The sequence below is a fragment of the Meleagris gallopavo genome, chromosome 4 (genome assembly GCF_000146605.3).
Source record: "Meleagris gallopavo isolate NT-WF06-2002-E0010 breed Aviagen turkey brand Nicholas breeding stock chromosome 4, Turkey_5.1, whole genome shotgun sequence".
NCBI classification, from domain to species: domain Eukaryota; kingdom Metazoa; phylum Chordata; class Aves; order Galliformes; family Phasianidae; genus Meleagris; species Meleagris gallopavo.
Window position 1 is genome coordinate 28,646,311 of NC_015014.2, and position 19,176 is coordinate 28,665,486.

The 19,176-nt window shown below is 35.9% G+C and overlaps 1 long non-coding RNA gene across 2 annotated transcripts; it reads left to right on the forward strand.

The window, feature by feature from the left end:
- Window positions 1–37: 37 nt before the first annotated feature.
- Window positions 38–19,176, forward strand: LOC104910660. 2 transcript variants are annotated; one of them, XR_004159552.1, is made up of 6 exons: window positions 40–2,054; window positions 2,428–2,595; window positions 5,552–14,445; window positions 17,662–17,739; window positions 18,026–18,759; window positions 18,853–19,176. It is a non-coding gene; the product is annotated as an uncharacterized LOC104910660 (long non-coding RNA). The 2 variants fall into 2 exon arrangements; XR_004159553.1 differs by lacking the exons at window positions 17,662–17,739; window positions 18,026–18,759; window positions 18,853–19,176 and adding an exon at window positions 16,961–17,339 and having other exon boundaries at window positions 38–2,054; window positions 5,552–16,509.

The window sequence follows — 19,176 nt, forward strand, 5'->3', positions numbered from 1 at the left end:
GAAAAGCATCTTTATGGGAAGGCAGTTTTATATTCCTCCAGATAATTTTATACTTATTTTCTTTTTTGGATCTGTATATACTATGTGTACTTCCATATATATGTCAATATATATATATACATGTACATGCATGCTATGTGGCTTGCACTGGCCCAGCTGCAGAAGCTATAGAACATAGAATCATAGGATTGTTTGAGTTGGAAGGGACCTCTAGAGGCCATGTGGTCCGACTTCCTGCAGTGAACAGGGACACTTACAGCTCCATCACGTACTCAGATCCCTCCAGCCTGACCTTGGCTGTCTCCAGGGACAGGGTATCCACCCCCTTTCTGGGCAACCCATGCTACTGTCTTACCAATTAAAAAAAAAAAAAGTAATTATAAAACTCCATAATTTTATTTTGAAACTGTAGAACCTGCCTCTAGACTCTATTACTTTCTGTTCTGCAAACTGTCTATCATCAAGCGATTTTCTGCCATGTTGTTCTTCCACATTCTCTAGTGGAACTGAAATGATCTTCTGCCAGCACTGACATAATCTACAAACAGCATATAGTTTCCTTGTTTCTTCTTAGAGAGAAAGCCATGCTAGGTGAAAGCACAGACTCGATTCAACCTGCAGGAGATTGGTTGGACTAAGCTGTTAAACTCAGAAGTTACGTAAGCTGTTTGTTGTAGAGAATGTACATTTGTAGAGGGTGTGTATTTTTGAAGATGTACTGTCATCGATGCACAATGTCTAGAAATAACAGTTGCTTTCCAGAATTATAATTCCAAGAGGAAATTTCATTGAAGTATCAAAAAAAGCAGAAGAAATACGAATAACTCATGCTGCTTTTAAAAATATTTTCTTGTTTCCCCCTACCTGCTCCTCTCCCCCTCTCCCCTTAATCCCACTCCCATCTCTCAGCCATGAAGACTTTGAATTTATATCGGGGACCCGCATGCGCAAGCTGGCTCGAGAAGGACAAAACCCACCAGAAGGCTTCATGGCTCCTAAGGCTTGGACTGTGCTGACAGAATACTACAAATCCTTGGAGAAGGCTTAGGCCTCTTATTAACTGCAGATCAACCTTTGACGCCTGATTTATTTACGAGAAAGGGACCACACAGTCACCGTTCATGTCGCTTTGTTGTGGTATCTGTCAGGAAGTTCTTCTCTGAAAACAGACTCTTTCTCTCTAACTTAGCATCATTCTTTGCCTGTCCTTATGGGTTCTATTATATCCTGGCACCTAACTAGCTGCTGTTTTTAATGTCTTTTCTTTCATTACAGTTAATATTCTTACAGTGGGATTTTTAACTCTGTTTTTTTTATATTATTTTACTGCCTATGTCCTCTGAGTTCTGCAGCTGTTAAATAGATGCAGCTTTTTTCATATTATTTAAACTGCTGAATATTTTCTGGTTTTAGTAGTTTGTGGGAGAAAATGTAATAGTTAGACTCTTAACTATGGATAGATGCTCTATAAGTGAAAAAAGTAAGTAAGTTTTAAACTACCTTAAAAGTATACTCTTATTCTCATCAGCATCTCCAGAAGCATTTAAAATTAACTTTTCAGTATGTGTAATCATAAAAAGCAGAGTTCTTTATGCAGCATAATTAACTTCTTTTGCTTTCTTTGTTTAGTTTTAGAATTCTTGGAGCTCTGTCCGGTAGTTTTCTTCTGCTGTGGACCTGTAAAGATGACCAAGTAATGAATAAAAGAAAATACTTAATTTTCTCTTAATAAACTAAGATATTTATTTTAATGTGCACTTGTTGCGGTGAATGTCAATAGGGATCATTTGTTCCCATTTGATTTCACTTACTGGTCTTTGTTCCTGTTACGCTCAACAGTAGGCATACAATAGTACTGATCTGTTGGCATCTTTTCCAGTGTTTGTAGGTAATCAGAGGAGCAGTCAAACTGTTCTTAGCTATTGACTAGGAACTTCTCATATCTTTCTCACTGAAACTCTCTCTTCTTTAGCAGAAGGTGTACATAGGAGGAAAGAGTAAAAAAATTGTTTTTAAAACATTGAAACTGGCCTGCTACTGAACCTGAATGAAGCGTATGTTCATACAGAATTTTTGGGGGGGGATTGTGGGAGGTTGTGGTGAAGGGACCTGTGTAATGAGTGGGATGAATACTAACTGCAGTCTTCATTTACTTGTTCAAAATAATTTTAAGACAAATACTTTGGGAGTGTCTTCCTTCTCTTTTCTTCTTCTGTCTCCTTGAAAATAGGTAAATAGTAACTTTTAGCGGGATTTATGCTTCTGTCCGATGCAAGAAAATAAGAAAAAGTTGGGAAAAGGCAAGGCATGTTTATCAGCAAACCACAATGATTATTGAGACTGCATTTTGGTAGCATAAAGCTTACTGTTTTAGAATCACTAAACACGTTTTCTGCAAACTTGCCTTTAAATTTTTTTTTTTTTTAGATCACATCAATATATAGGTTGTGCACAATCCTGAAGAAAAAGTTACTTCCTCTCTGTACAGGGGTTTGTGCAATACTTCATGCTCATCTACAAAGATGAACAAAAGTTATGAGCTGCTAAAAAGGGATTTGCTGTTGAAAGTTAAGAGTTTGGACTTGTTGCTGTCAGGTATGATTCTTATTAAAAATAACTTCCATCATAGTGTGTTTTAGCAGAATGGCAAGCACAGGTTGAAAAGTACAGAAGTAGATATTTTACAAGTGCTACTTAAACTATATGAAGTCTGGAAAATCACTTGAATGGTGAGCATGAATTTGAATCATCCTTTAAAATTAATTTAGAAGCAGGAATAAGCAACTTAATACAGTGATAACAAGCAGATCCAATATTCATACTCAAGCACAGTGCTGAGGCTCTGTTTTTACAGTGCTTCTGGAAAGCATTCCTTACAGTGCTCTGTGTTAATGAAGCCTTCATGTTTATTCTAACTTGAAGGTAACAGCCATGGCATTCCTAAGGAATTCATGATTAAGAACAAGAACATCTAGTCACTTTGTGGGTAGGACTTGCTCTGTACAACTTTTTTCCATACATGTTTTCACTGCAGAATTCTAATTTTTCCTCTTTTCTTACTCTCTTGTGTATGAAAGAAGTACTTCACAGAAAGGGCTACCCTAGAAGTGATTAAAAAAAATGTTCCCCTTGCCTCCCACCTCCCAAATGGTTCTTTACCTGCTGCTCTTGTGCAGAGTAATTTGTCTGTTATCCAGTGCTGTTTGTGTAGTCCCAAGGTGACTGTTCTCTTCTGTTTTCCTGTGTGAGACACTTCATGCCTATGTTTGACTAGTATAAATACTCATTCAGGGTGACTTTTCAATTAAGAATCTGAGAGTCTCAATAGAAAAATACTGGCTATATGCTGAGGGGTTTGGATTTTATATGGTTTATTTCCATAGGGGGTTTGAAACACTAATGACTTAGTAATACATTAGACATACAAAGTCAGGAGTGGGAGGAATTGAGTGGGTATCTTGGACTGGTGGTGGAAACAGAGCAGGATTAGCATGAGCAATGCTGGCTACCGTATGTGGCTTGAGTTTGGACCTCCTTTGTATTTTGTGTATCCTTAATTTCAGAAAGTTTCACATGTGGGTCATGCAGAGGTTTAAACTTTCTGTGCTACAGAAGGAATAAAAACTACTTCAGTAACCCTGACAAAATTCTAACAGTAGTCTAGATGCTTTTCCCTTCCTGTTGAATTAAAAGTGCTAATCAGTATAAATAATCAGTGTATTCCCTTTCCCAGTATAAGCTGACAGCTTTGAAGACAGCTACATGTGTGTCTCCTTCTGCATTTACACACACTATGTGCCTTGTCATCTCTGGTTATGGACCTTTAAGTTTTTCTGTTATGGATTGTAGGAACAGAGAAAGAAGCTCTCACCTCCCTCCAAAGGCAGGGAAAGGAGAAGTTATTGCTGTTCTTGAAGTTGGAGAATTCACAAGAAAAAGAAAATGAGATAATGAAAATTCAGTTTCTATGCAGGAATTTGTGCTTATTCTTTTACAGGAACATGATTGACTGTGGTAACTGAACAGTAATAAGAAATGTGTAGAAATGGTGTTCTATTCTTGAAACCTGACGCAGAATCCTTCAGCACCACCCGCAAAATAATACGGACTTAATAGGCTGGATGAATTGGCTGAATTGAATGTTACAATTAATACAACTGGAGCTCAGAATTAATGTTTTGTTTCTAGTTTATTAATTGATCTTGGAAATTTATGTTGCCAAACTCCTACTTCAGTTGCTGTGAAGGAGAGTGATGTTAGTTCAATTTTCTTCACATTAAGTTTTAATAATATAAGATAGGTTGCCAAGGGTAACTTTAAAGCTTTCCATGTCCTTTTTGTTGGATATGGGAGTTCCTGCCAGCAGCAAGGCAGGTGTTGGCTAAACATGTGATTTAAAGGAAGTCAGTGCTAAGGTTTCTGCTCAATTGTACTGTTTTACCTTGAAGAAAGCCTGAGGGCTGGAGTAGCAGGGCCTCATTTTTATTTGCTTTCTTCTTTCATGAAAAGCTTTTTGACTATGAACATAGCACTAGATTTCTAGCAGGCTTTTGAAGCGTCCACTGAGGAGTTTTCTTTGTGTCTCCTGCAAGATCTTGGTCTGCTCTTCTGATATTGGAAATTTTTTACCTGTATCCATTTTCATTATTTAGTCTTTTATTAAAATCAATTTTTTTCCATTATGGGAGGGTGTATATGTGCATGGACCAGAGTTATACCTTCAACGTTTCCAGAACTTTTTGCCCTAGAAAATTCATCTTGATATAATTTTGAAGCTGAAGGGGGAAGGCAACTCCCTGAAAGTTAGGAAACAGTGCTTTAAAGCCACATCTGGAATTCTTAGACAGTAAATGACTGCAACTTAAAACGAGAATGTGGAGATTTTAATATATCATAAAACTCAAGGAGCCTTGGATTCAGTATAAGAACTGTCACCCAACCTTTTGTTAAAATCAAACTATACAACACTTTGAAGTATACCTCTAGTCAGAATGCTACTGCAGAATGTTTGTATATAAAAGGCGGGAAAAAAACTATATCCTTTTCAGCCTAATCTTCAGTGGAATGGAAATAGTGCCTGAATCTCTTTTATCCTCTGCAAAGTTATTTTGTCTGTGGAGTCCTACACTCATCAGTCTAAATTGCACCTCATAAGAAGAAAATAAGCATTTTGGCCATGTCCATTTATTTTCATCTCCTGAAAGTAAAAGGCTTGCAGTCTAAGCTGTGAGTTTTTATTTTTCTTTCTGAGCACCTGCAGATCTCCAGTCTTTCCACCCAGGTGACCTTTGTCCAAATTTTTGTGGACTACACATCAGTTATTTCTGTAATGATTGATATTTAAGTTTATTGCAATAGCTGTGATGAGACAGATGAGAGAAAGCATTATCCATATGTTAACACTCTCTAGATAACATTGTTGCACTTATTAAAAAATATGACATTTCACTCAGAAGGACAAATCTACTCCTCTAACTTAGAAACATTTCTGTGCTACTCAGAGAAAGAAAACATTTAGGCTTTTGTACTATTAATTTTATTTCATCAACAGTTTTCTTAAAGGTTTTGTGTGGAAGCAGAAGAGACTCCTTGACCTTCAAATATGGGATTCAAAAGAGCTGTCTGCTGTAGAATGGAAGACTGCAGTCAGTCCATGGAAGAGCATTGATAATGTATCATTGAGGTCTGCCTTGTTTCTAGCTGATGAGCACAATGTTCTACCATCTGTGAAAAGGAGTGTCTTGGTCATTCGTTTCATTTGTTTTCCTAGACAATCGAGATAAGATCTGTTATGTTTAAACATAACTTTCTGCCAGGAGAAAACTTACCACTATTATTGTTTATATTTAAATTGTGGCACAGTCTGAAAAAAACACTGTTATAATTACGTGAGCAAAAATTTCTTGTCATGCTATGTGACAGCAGAACAATAAACATACCATCAGTGTCAACATCAAAAGTACAATGCAAAATGCAAACTACTATTGGCTCTTCTTCACTAGAGATAGTTATTTATAACTCCTTTGTTCTTTATTTCTACAAGGAATAATACTGCTTCTTTCTGAAAAGAAATACTGCTTCTTTCTTTGCCTTACTTGGTAGTTAGAGACACTCAGAATGACACTCTTCATAATTTATACTGTTTTCAGTTAGTATTTTGAAAGGCATGCTTGTGAGCTTCACAACAAAATAGCTTTGCAAAGAGTATTACAGGTTTAAAGTTTTTCTGTGTAAGTGGCCTTGGCTATTTTACCTACAGTACCATTAGTTTTCTCTCTGTTGAAACAAACAAACCAAAAAAAAGGCAACAAAGTTTTATACAGCTCAGTCTTATGTAGAGATTGGGTACACAATTTTTGTGAAATATTAAAACAGCTATGGCTGACTTTTTCATAAAAGCTTTTCATTCAGGTCTGTCCTTCATGCTGTGATGACTTCTTGTGACACACTTCATGTGCTGGATAAGAGTATAGAAAAGTATAATTTCAGGGAAAGGTGATGAATCAATCACTGACAGTCCCAGGACAGCGTTATTCAAACACTGACAATAAAAAAGCCACATTTCTTGTAATCTGTAATTCTTTCAATATAATATTTTGCTTTTTCTTTAATGATTATTGAGATATAAATGGAAATTCAAAGCAGCTTGCTCCGTCTACAAGATTTACAGAAAGAGATGAAGGTTCTTTGGTCACTTGTTTTCTGGAGAGATGAAAGTAAATTCCTTCTCACACTTTTAGTGTATTAAATAAAAAAAAGCTCTCAGGTCTTTCCATTTTCATACTTAAAGATGTGTCTTCATGAGGAACAACGTGGTTTCTGATGTTCAAAGAGTTGCATTGTTTTCAGTTTGAGGTTTTGTTGAACGTTGGCAATGAACTGCAAATACTAGCCTATGTAGTCCAATTCTACACTGGATGCTTTAAAAGAAGCAATCTTGCCTTTTATCTTAGATCAACTCATTTGACTTTTTTCACCTGTATTTACTTTGAAACAACTCTTTGTTTCAGTTTTTTCACATACCTATGTAATTGCTACAAAGAAAATTCCGTCTCTTTACCATTCTTGGTTGATTATTATCCTACATATGTTTGTGGATCTTGGAACTATTACAGAGGAAGTAGATATCTTTCCACATTGATTTTGTGAAATTAATTCTGGAAGATACCAGCTGAACTTTAATCCTTTCAAAAAACGAACTTGAATTAAGATCTCACTGTCTTTCAAGAAAGCATGAATCTGATTGCATTGAGAGTACACTTTTTTTCTTTTTAAAGTTTGTGAGTGATTGCTGGAATACACAGTCTCCTTTTTGATAGGTAAGGGTAATACACTTTTTCCTGAGATGTAATAATGCAAGTTTCAAACAAAAATCTTGGCTGATTGTAGACAAAAGCATGAGATAAAAGCTTTTCAGCCAGTGGATTACATTATTGTTGATAAAAGTCAAAGAAGGCCTGTCTGTAAAACCCAAAGACCTGTGCTCCACTGGAAGACCTGCACTGGCTGTAAACAATTCCAGCCTGGTAGTGGACTCTCTGCAGCACAAGTTTGTTATCTACTTTCTAGTTTCTGCGGAATTTTCAATATCTGCTCAAATCTCCACAAGCAATTTTGATACAATTTGTTTCTTAGTACGTTCCACTCATCTATGGAGTTTCTAGTTTTGTTCAGGGCTGGTTTAATATTGCTACTATAGTATTGGTATTGGCCTATAGTCTTTTTCAGTTTGCAGACTACTTATGGTTTATGAGTGTAGGTTTTTTTTCTATTATTTAATTTTAGTAAGTATTAGCCAAATGATCTTATTCACTTGTCTTCTGAGGTTCCCTTAACAGTTGTTTGTGAGCTTTTCTGCTAAGTGCAACTCACAAATTTAAAATTATTGCTCTGGAATAACAGCTAGTGAACTCATTAATTTTGTTTATGCAAAATTACAAAATAGAGAAGCAATCAAAGGAAATATAAGGAAAATAATTGAAAAAAACAATTACAGATGGAGTAGGCAATATCTGAGAGGTTTCTGGATTTTTGTTTAGTCTACATTCAATTTACACTCATTATCTAGAAGAAAGCTGATAGAGGTTTGTACTCAGTGTTTGTATGCTACTACAGACAGGGGGGAGAACCCAGTGTAAGCAAAGACAACTCCAAAAACCTGTCAAGCCTTAGAAGACTCAGTGAACGAAATGGATTGAAAGAGGAATTGAGACCTTGAAACTTGGGAGTGCTTCTCTTGTGCAATGGATATGGAGTTGGAGCCAAGACAAATGCCAGTGCGTTATGTGGTGGAATGTTTGCTTGCAGTAGTCTTATGGACACAAAATGTTACACCTTCTTGGCATAAGAAGAAACCATGTTGAGTATTAATGTTCCGCTGCTTGCTTTTCTCATTGGAAAAGTGACATGGAAGCCACTGAAATTCTGAACTGAAATGAAACAATCGAGGAGCTCGCAATTACCCTTTTCATGTTACTTATTTCATCTTTTGACCTGGTATCTCCCTACCTCTGTATTTTGTTTTCTCTACTGTTTCCATGACAAGCAATATGGATCAAAGAGATTAAACCTAGTTTGAAAAAGGCCCCAATTCTTCAGGATATCAAGATTAAATTTTAAAATAATCATGGTAGTTGGGAAAGTGTCCTTGTTTGCAGTGGGGCAGAGCTGCAGCTGGTAGCACTTCATTTGCAAAATGTTCTCAAAACTGTTATAACAACATCCACAGTACTCATGCACAAACTGGGAAATAATAGAAAAATTCCTATTTTTTAAGGCTTCATTAGAAGCAAAGAGCAAAAAGGAAGCCTGCTGTTTTTCAAGTAGAAACATTTAAATTCTATAATGGGTAGAAGGATGAGGGGACACAAAAACTTCAACACAGGAAAAGGCTACAGGAATTAACTGTTTTCACTGTTATTGATCTTAAGCAGCGGTCTTTGCTGAAGAGCTGATGATGTGAAAACTGCAAGGTCAAGTTTGTTATAAGAATTATCATCATTTCTTTTCTTAGAACTGAATTTCAGTTACCCAAGAGCTGCTACATTTGTTTTATATACACTTCTAAATTTTAGAAGGACAGGAAAGTGCAATCAGAACGTGGAAAATTTCTTGTTTTAGAGTTTTCTTGTCTGTACCAATCCAGTGTGAAAATAAAAAGCTAAGTCTTGCAGATTGATAGGCATCACACATGTGTATGTTTGTGAGCTCCTTCACAGCCTCTCATTGGGCCAGTTGATGTTGTACTAATTAGATGTCACTCCCAATGGGATAACGGCAGATCTGCCCTTGTTGCCATGCTCTGGGATTAACTTAATGGGTGCAGTGCAAAATGCGATGTGGGTTTCTGTGAGAACAGGCTGCTGTGGGAACAGCTAGCTTACTGCATTCTTGCCTTGGTAGGCTTTGAAGTCACTTGGCCCTTTTTTCTACAGCAGTCAGTGCTGGCAGATACCCTCTTGAATTCTGAGGTCAATCCATCCATGGCAAAGTCATTTTGTAAATATAAATATAAAAAAAAGGACATTGCAATTTCACTGCAGGAGTCAGTTCTTGGTCTTTTCCTGATGCTGTGAAACAAGCCTCGCTGTCTTACATATTAGAATGACTTGATGGAGATATTACCTGAAAAATTCAGTTGAGGGATTTTTTTTGCCTTCTGTCCTATTTGAATGCTCCCCTTAAAAGTGGGTGGAAAAATAGAAGTCTTTACAGAGTTCTGCTGAACTTTGAAAATTGAAATACCAACTAGTTCTGCCGTTCATATGTGACACACTTATTTGCATTTGCTCTGATCTTTTGCCCAAATAAAAAAGCAGGAACTGAATAGGATTTAATTACAGGCTTATTTAAATTTTCTTTTACGCAGACAGTTGTGGAGTTTGTTTATCTGGGTAAAACTTCTGAAACATGGTTCCTTCTGCTGCATATTTTCTCTTTTTAAGAAAGAAGTACCTAGGCACTGATTTTTGGTTTGTTGGCCTTCAGTTCATTTCCTTCTGGTGGAAGCCAATATTTAGCACAATGACACCACGCACTCTTTGTCATAATGAAAATAACAAATTAAATGATTAATTTTCTCTCTCTGTAAATCTGTAGCAAATATTTTTGCATACTGATTTACTTTTTTCTGAGTCACCTGGTTTTATAGAGTACTGTTTCGTGTTAAGGAATTCTTTTTTTACCAGAGCCTAAGGGACATAAGATTATGTTCATCTTTCTACTGTTAGATTGAGTTTTTCATCCCTTCTCAGAAGAAATTATTGCTTCTGACTTCTATCATTGTGTTATTTTTGGATTATTTGGATTCATATGTAGAAGATTATTATTTCATCATCCATAAATGGTTTTATTTGTGGTTTAAATAGTTAAATTAACATCAAGAACACATGTAAGTTTTCAGCAATTTTAGAAGGAAAAAATTTCAAACTAAATTTGTATTTGCTTTTCATGTAGTGGTGATTTTTTCATTCACAAGGAGCGTGCACCAGAAATGCCAGCCTTTGTCCACAGAACAAGTTGCCTGATGGTGATCAAAAAGTGGACTTAATATGATTAAATTGTTTTACTAGATGAGATTTTTCCTAACTTCTGATCAGGAGGTGAGGTTTTTTTACTGGTCCTTTCTGGCCTGCAGAATTAGTTCTATAGATTTCTAGTACTAAGAGTAAGTAACTGTAGGATTAAATGTAAATAAATGTAGAAATCAGATTATGTGAAATACAAAGGAACTTTTTGAAAACACTGCTTGCAAAAGAAAACAAATCTGGTTCTGAGGAGACAGTTGGGAAGCATATATATACATATTTAATATTCACGTTCAAGAGAGATTAAAATATTCTTGTTTTTAAATACATGTATATTCTTATAAAGAGATGTGAAAACAGAGAAAGTATCTTAACCACAACATGTTTCCACTGATTTTCATTTGTTTTTTTCAGTGACAAATCCACTTGATTATCCTGACTGGTATTGCAGGCTAGTACAGATATGGAAAAATGAGCTGTTTGCCATATTGCTTAATAAGTTCATTCAAGTTAGTTAGCCTGGTTATTTTGTGCAGGGGACAGATGCTTAGCCTCTGGCAAAAATAATACATGATTTTTGAGATCTTGTGTCATTCTTTGTCTGCTGTTGGTTAGGAAAACATTTCTGCCACACAGCCAAGCTTTGCATATCAAAAGTCAGTAGTATGAAAATCAGTGAGGAAGAGCAAATAGAGTCTTTTTCAGACTTAGAATGTAGGATTTTTTTGAGATTAAGGCAGTATACAAGATATTCTAAGCTCTTTCAGGTCACTCAGTGTTACTTGTAAAAGTTATCCTACCAAACCTTAATACCATCAGTAGAGAGCAAGAGACATGCACTGGTTTCTTTATGTGGTGATTCAAAATGTGAACCCTTCTTGGAACTGCCCTCTGAGGAAGATTTTTTTTCTCAATGGCTCTATGAGAAGGTATTAGCTGGCTAATGTGACCTTAAAAATAGGTACCTCTGGGTATGTAAAGCTGAGAAGACTTGTTCTTAATGTGTGCTGTGTTTTGTATCAATGAGTAGTATTTCCAAAGTAAACATATAGCAGATAAAGGAAGCTTTTTAGCATTCAGCATATCTTCCCTACTCGGAGAAGCATGCTCAGTGTGGCATTGCAATTCTTATCAGTGCACATACAACCACAATGGTTTTAATATAATGGTGTACATGTGCAATAGCAAAGAAAGAGTAGTTAATACCATCGTTAAGCCAAAGATGAAGAGATTCTCCCTGCTATTAGATGTAATTACTGTTCAGGATTTCACAAAGACTCTTCTAAAGATCTTACATTTCTTTCTCTTGTAATACGCAAAGAATAGAGAAATTGTGGTTTGAATGATCTTGATGTTCATAGAGAACATAATGAAAAAAATCCTTTTTCATGTTTTAATGTTCTTTTAGGTGGTTTTAATAACCATTTAGTGAAATTGAATTTCTTGTCATTTTTAAGAGATTAATTCTACTCTTTGACAATTTTTGTCAAAGAAGTTTGACAATTGAGTTCTATGACAATTAACCATCCAATTGGATACAATTTTGTTTCACATTTATATATATATTTTATTGTTTAAGCCAGTGGCAAGTCTTGAAGACATTGTGTTCCAGGTGATATATTTTTCTATTTAAAGTTTTTTAATTTAGTTACAGGAGAAATGAATGCTCAGTCCTTTGCAGGTTTCGAGTATCCATTTCTCTTATGCTGGAGAATATACTGGCTATATTAGTGAAAAAATACTTTAAACTTGAAGGAAGTGGGGACAGGGAAAATACTGGAGACTGCTGTGAATGAACATTCGCAGATGTACATAGTCTTAAACAAACAAACAACATCAACACAAAACAATAGAGGGAGGACAAACAAAAGCCCTATTCTTTTGCTATGTAACAAATTAAAAATAACCTATTAATTGAATTGGCAGATCATCCTGGAAAGATAACGCTTATGTTACAATAGTCTGTAACCTCTGGAAAAAGAAGTAGTTTCCTGGAATTAGTTTAGATTCTGATCCTAACATTCCTAATCCATAAGTGGCTCTTTTCTACCTTCTGTTGTTACTCTTCTGTAAACCCCAGTTCCCTCTCTATTTTGATTTACTTTGTTTTGATGTGTCCTATGATTCTGTGTTCAGGATTATTGTGGTTACGAGGTACGAAACCTTTCATGTGCATTTGTGCATTGAAAAAATATTTGCTTAAGTAGTCTTATGCATATAATTTTGTGCTAGAACGTAATGTTCTTAATTTTGTTTTAATTTTTGTTTGCTGTTAGACTACTCGGACATGTCATTTGAATACATAATTTTTGCAACTCTCATCCCTTTTGAACTTCTATCTATATGGTAATATCTGCAAATAGTGTTAACAGAACATTTTTGGAACTGAAGTGTGTCATGACTAGTGGGAGTTGAAAGAGAACCTTTCAGCTTGCAGCATGACACTTTGCTATCTTCAAGCACAATGGTAAAATCTATCTCTGTACAGAAGATCAATGTAAATCCTGTTTTCCACTTGATCAGAAAGTCCACCATGATGGAAAATAGATATTGCTCTGCTGACTTTATGGGAGCAGAATTGTCTCAGAAATTTACAGTGATGCAGGTCCTTGAAAGTTCAAATGGAGAACATATTTTTAACCCTGTCTTTTGCATAAGACTGAATTTTACTGCAGGTTTATGAATTATCCTACATAAAAGACCATCCTTCATCAGGTTTTACCATATGGTTAAAACATATATGCATATTTTTTCTGTTACTTCCAGGCACTGTGAAGCAGCTGGTATTAATGAATAAAAATAGCCAGCAAAATCATGGCATGTGGTTGCTGGAAAGAACAATTTATAGCTAGGAATCTTGTAGGTTACTTGAAGGAAGAAGAAAGGAACAACCCAGAACATGTGATCTCTGAAAACATGGATGATCTCTAAGTGTATTTTGTATTTTGAGCACCTGTACTGCTCAAGGCAACATAATAAGGAACTGAGTAGAAGATAGTAATTCAGTTCCTACTGCTAAATGTTATAGAGAAGGGAATCGAATACTGGTGGGTGTGGTGGCTTTGTTTTTTTTTTGTTTTTTTTGTTTGCTTGTTTTTTGTTTTTTAAATGCAAACACTATTGCTGTAGTTTTCTTTCATGCTGACCATTGTATCAAGATATCTTGGGGAGATTTGAAAGAGAAATGGATGTGCCTTTTGTCTTCCAAAATAAATTAAATATAACTTAAAGATAGAACTTAATATAACTTTATATGACTTATATAAAAATATAACTCAAAGAGCATTTATGGTAGCTCTAATAGACAAAACTATGAGATTTAATAATTTTTTTTTAATAGCTCTGGGTTACATTTTTATCTTTCTAAAAAATCAATTAGATCTGCCTTCATTTACTAAGACTAATGACAAAATATAAGATCTTTCTGTTACGGAAAATGACTTTTATAGGCTTTAGTGTTTTATAACTAATAGTTACCAAGCTCAGTGGATAAGCAGCAAATTTTGTACCTTCGTTAAGACCTTGCTTTTTTTTTGTTTTGCTTTGTTTTTGTGTGGGACAAGAAGTTGGTCATTTATTTTCTGTAAGGGCAGTGGTTCAAACAGTGAAAAGGCCAATATAAAATGAAAATTCTGTAGGGTGGGAAAGCTAAAAAGTATTGTGGCATTGTAATGAGAAAAATATTGAGACTTAATTTGCAGTGCGCAGCAGAAATGCTGAGTCACAGCTTGAATCAGCGATTGACCACCTGGTGGGAAGGCAGGGCCAACCCTGGGGAGCTCAGGTGCATGCAGTGTATCTGAGTGAGCAGAACGGGTAGAGCTAGGAGCCACCCCTTCCCAGACTTCATTTAAGGGTTGACAGTGGAAGTAAGGGTGTCTTGCTCTGGAGATTCCTGTATGCTTGAGGCCTTCTGAAGGTAAGTAGCTTTCTTCCTTCATTTCTGCATCTGTAGCTACTGCATTTGGGCTTGTCCTCATTTGTTGCAGCCGAAGACTTTGCTACCTTGCTGTTATTGTTGTACTTTCCACAGTGAGACTATAATAGCTAGTAGATTTCCTGATTTTTATAAGTACAGAGCAGCAGCAGGAAAGAGGGAAAGAATGGTTCTTTACAACTTCTGTAGAACTGGAAAGATTAACATCAAACGCAGTCTTTTGTTTCCACAGGAGGAGAGGGATGATGCCAAAAAATCAGAATAGTATCATAATAAATTTAGAAGTGGAAAGTATGTCACAGAAAGGCATGGTGTTCCATCAGTCATTTGATTGATAAAGAAAGAAAGTTTCCAAGCGAGATTTAAGTTAGTGATGAGCAGAGGTCTTTGATCTAGAGAGAGATATAGCTACAGTTAGTGTCTTAAAGATAGTCAAAGAAATTCAGATGAGATATACGGCTGTATTTATTAGTGGATATGGTTGCAGATTAGAACAAATTACCTAGAGAAGTGATTTTTGTCTTGTTTTCATATGTATGATGTAGGAGTATCCATGTGAAATACATGGGAGGGAAGGACTATACAGACTTACACCATGTGGACTAGGTTCACAGGAGGGACCATCTGCTGAATTTATTCATCTGCTCTTTGGTTTATCCTGAAGAAGTTCCTTGATTGCACGTGGTGCACTGATGCTGTAATGACAAAGAAAGGTGACATGCAGAAGCATTCATCTGTAACCAAATTCTTCTTCCTTAAAAGGTTGAAGGGAACACAAGTAGGCTAATGATGTCAAAGACGAACAACGTATTTCCTGAAGATGATTCTTGATGGAGCTGTGAACTTAGGAAAAGCCAATAGGAATAAATACCTAGTGGTTTTGTGGTTTTATTAAATATTCCATTTACAAATATGGCAATCGTAAACAGCAGTAGTTGAGGCTCTGTGATTCTCTTGGCAGGCAGGCAATTCTAGTGAAAACTCCAGTTTCGTGATTAAAATTCCAAAACTATTTTAAGACTTTTAATTAATTTCAAAAGACAGTGCTGCTTACTGCTGTTAAATCTAGCTTTCAGTTTCCCCACCATTGTTGCTAATGGCGTATTAAAACTTGGACATATGCAATTTATTAACTGATATTATCAATTATGCCTTTGTCTGGCGAATAAGAAATTCATAATGCATGCTAAGTGATCCTAATATACTGCTTTCATTTTGTGCTGGAAGGAGCTGATCACTTGTAATTTTAGCTGACTGCCAGTAGGTCGCTGTGGATGTCAGATGAACTTTATCAAGTAAAGAACAGTATTCAGGAGAGGCATACCTTGATTTCAGCAAGGAACTTATGAAGATGGAAGATGCTTTTAGTTAAGCTCTTTGCAAAAGTTGATCATAACAAAAGATGCAATTGCAAAGACCAAAATAATAACTCTTAGTAACTATTAGTCTACCTTGTAACAGGATGTTAAGACATGTCTAGAACAAAAAATAGTTTGTTGTAGTTTATAAAGATGAAAATAAACAACTGTGATAGTGAGGGACTTTAAAACCTCTTAGAGAAGAAGTGTTTGCAGGATTGCTGCATTTTTGCTAAGCAAATTTAATTCCTGAGTTCCCACATGTGAGGTTTTTCTAATTATACCCAGCTAACATTTAGCAACCAGAGCTGGCAGCTGGCATGCTATGGCTTTTTTTGTTGTTGTTGCTGGAGAAAGGTTTGGAACACTCATTTTTGGCAAGTTCTTACCCATGAACTGCAGATTATTCTTCATTGTAGCTTTAAAACAAACAAACCTTTATATCAAGTAGTGTGTCACTTCCTTTCAATATACTCTTGATACTAATGTTTCCAAATGGAGCTTCTGCATCTGCATGCTACGACTTGTAGTACACAAAATGTCTTCCAGTGGAAAAAGTGATTCACTAGCAGAGGTTGGTGGTGCAGACTCTGAGACTGGTTGTAGAAAGCACTGATGTTAACGCAGAGGGAACAAGTTGCCCAATGGAAACTACTGGTTTGTAAGTTCTAACTTACACTGCCTCATGGTAAGTTACCCCTTTTTCAAAAGGACTAATGTGAGTTAAGAGTGCTCCTTTGTAGTTCTTTCAGACTAGCACAAGCATTCAGAATCACAGGGTTGCTGTTTAAAGAATAAATCGTTAACTGGTTGAAAATGAGGAATATGTGAAGTAACACTGTTATCATCTAATGCATGTATGTACCACATCACTGCCTACATATTGTCTTTCCGAATTGGTGTTAATTATCTCGTTTCATGCAGTTGCCCACACTTGCTAGTTGCCCAAATGTGCTGTTCATTGTAGAAGTCATGAAATCCAGCATAAAATATTCTGTGACTTCTTAGAAATACAGAATATTAGGATAGATATGTAAAAATTTCTATGTAAAAAGATCTAAATTTATTAAAATTTATATAAGCTGTTTATACTTTCTAAGCGCGTTAACTTAATATCTCTCTTGTATTTGATATGCTAGGGTGTCCATCCAGGATGTATGGGATATTATATCCATGCTTCTAAACTGATATCTGACATCTGAAGATGACATGCAAAATTTTATGGTACAAGAGGTGGTAGTATTATGTCCATTTGTTGAGGATGATAGCAGTTATAGAATTCTCCTTAGCTGTTCTGTTCTGGCATGCCTCATGCATGCCTGTTAAAATGAGTACAATGTAGATCCCCTAAAGGGAGCCTATTAGAAAGCTTGAGGGGGACTCTTATCAGGGAGTATAGTAACAAGACAAAGGATAACAGATTTAAATTGAAAGAGAGTAGATATAAATTAGATGCAAGGAAGAAATTCTTTAATCAGAGGGTGGTGAGACACTGGCACAGGCTGCCTGGGAATGCTGTGGCTGCCCCATCGATGGAGGTGTTCAAGGCAAGGTTGGATAGGGCCTTGGGCAGTCTGATCTGGTGGGGGGCAACCAGGGGGTTGGAACTAGGTAATCTGTAAGGCCCCTTCCAACCCACATCACTTTGTGATTCTGTGTTTTGAGTGAACTGGGAAGCAGCCTGCCGAGAACTTACAGCTCTATTTTCAGTACAATAGGAGAACTAAATACTGCAAGATAAGAAAATATGATGGTAATAAGGCATCCTATGATGAACAATGAATGCCGAGAATGTTTGGTATCCTGCCTTCAGAACTATAAGCTTTTTGAATTCCTTTAGTCTTTCTGTGCTTGAAAGAAGACTGAACTGTCACTGACTCTGGGAGCAACGTCTGAGGAGATGTTTTGCTTAATTTTGGTAAGTAATGCTACATACTTTGTAGGAGTTGGTCAGAGATTTATGTGAACAGCATCTGGGTCTATTGGCTTTACTATTGTAAGTACAGGGTTTTTTGTTAATTAGCTGTTTTGAAGAATGTCTTTGTTCTATAACATGCAAAATTAAAAAAGCAAACAGAATATGTAGTCTTCTCTGATAGAGAGATTTCATACAATTAAGATGGTTTTAAAAAACATTGTAAGGGTTTCCTAAATTTTTAATGACTAATGGAAACTTTCTTTTTTTTTTTTTTTTTCTTTTCCAGTTTGGATGAGGGCAATTGAAACCTTTCCCCAGACGGCCTTTCTTTTAAAACAGTTTCTTTATAAATTCCTCCTGTGTCTTGGTATTATGTAAGCTAATGAGTCCCTTGACCATAATAAATGTTAGTTAGCTGACCTTCTTAAACAACAGTTTAAATAGTTTGGTTTCAACCCAAGGCTATTTGTAAATTGCTTTTATTTATTACTCACATTGAGTCAATTCATTTTTCTATAAAAATGAGATTATTAAGATCTGACATTAGGCTGAGAAATAAAGATAGCAGATTCATTATTGGTCACGCAATGACAGCGTAGCCCCAATAACGTACATAAGTGCTAAAATTGTAGTTTGTATATTCTAAGGACACTTGTAAGATTCTGAATCTTTGCCCATTCATTTTTTTACAATTTGTGACCCCTTCAAAATTCAAGCTATTTATTTAAAAAAACAACAAAACAATAGAGTTCTAAGACAATGGTAAAGCGAAACACCAAGAAATCTCACCAGAATGCCTTCTTAATGTTATAAATATAGGTTATATAAATATAACTCTTTGTGGTTGCTTGGTTTGGTTTTGTTGATTTATTTAGGGTTAGGTGACAACTATGCCAGAAAGGATCTGGTGCTTCTGATGGACAAGGAAAACATGAGTCAGGGGATCTGGCCTTGTATTAACGTTCTGGAGCAAGTCCTGAAGAAGGCTATCAGGATGGTCAGAGAATGAACATGTGAAGTGTAAGGAGAGGTTGAGGGAGCTGAGGTTTTTTTTTTTTTTTTTTTTTCAGCCTTTAAGAGAAAGCTAAAGAGAGACTTTGTTACTTTTTACAGCTGTCTGATGGGAGATTTTGGAGAAGATGGAGGCAGACTTTTATTAGAGGTACATAGCAATTAATAAGAGGCAAGGCCATTTGCAAGAAGGGGAATTGTTATTAGGAAAAAAATATTGTCAGAGTAATTAAATAACAGAAACAATTGGCTAGAAAATAGGTGGAATCTCTATTCTTTAGGGTAATCAGAATGCAACTAGTCAAGGACCTGAATAAACTGCTTTCAATGGGGAGTTGAATCAAATGTGCTCTGGAGGTCCCTTCCATCCTGAATTATTCCATGAACCTTGGAGAAGAAAAGGGAAGAACAGAAGGTTTTAATAAA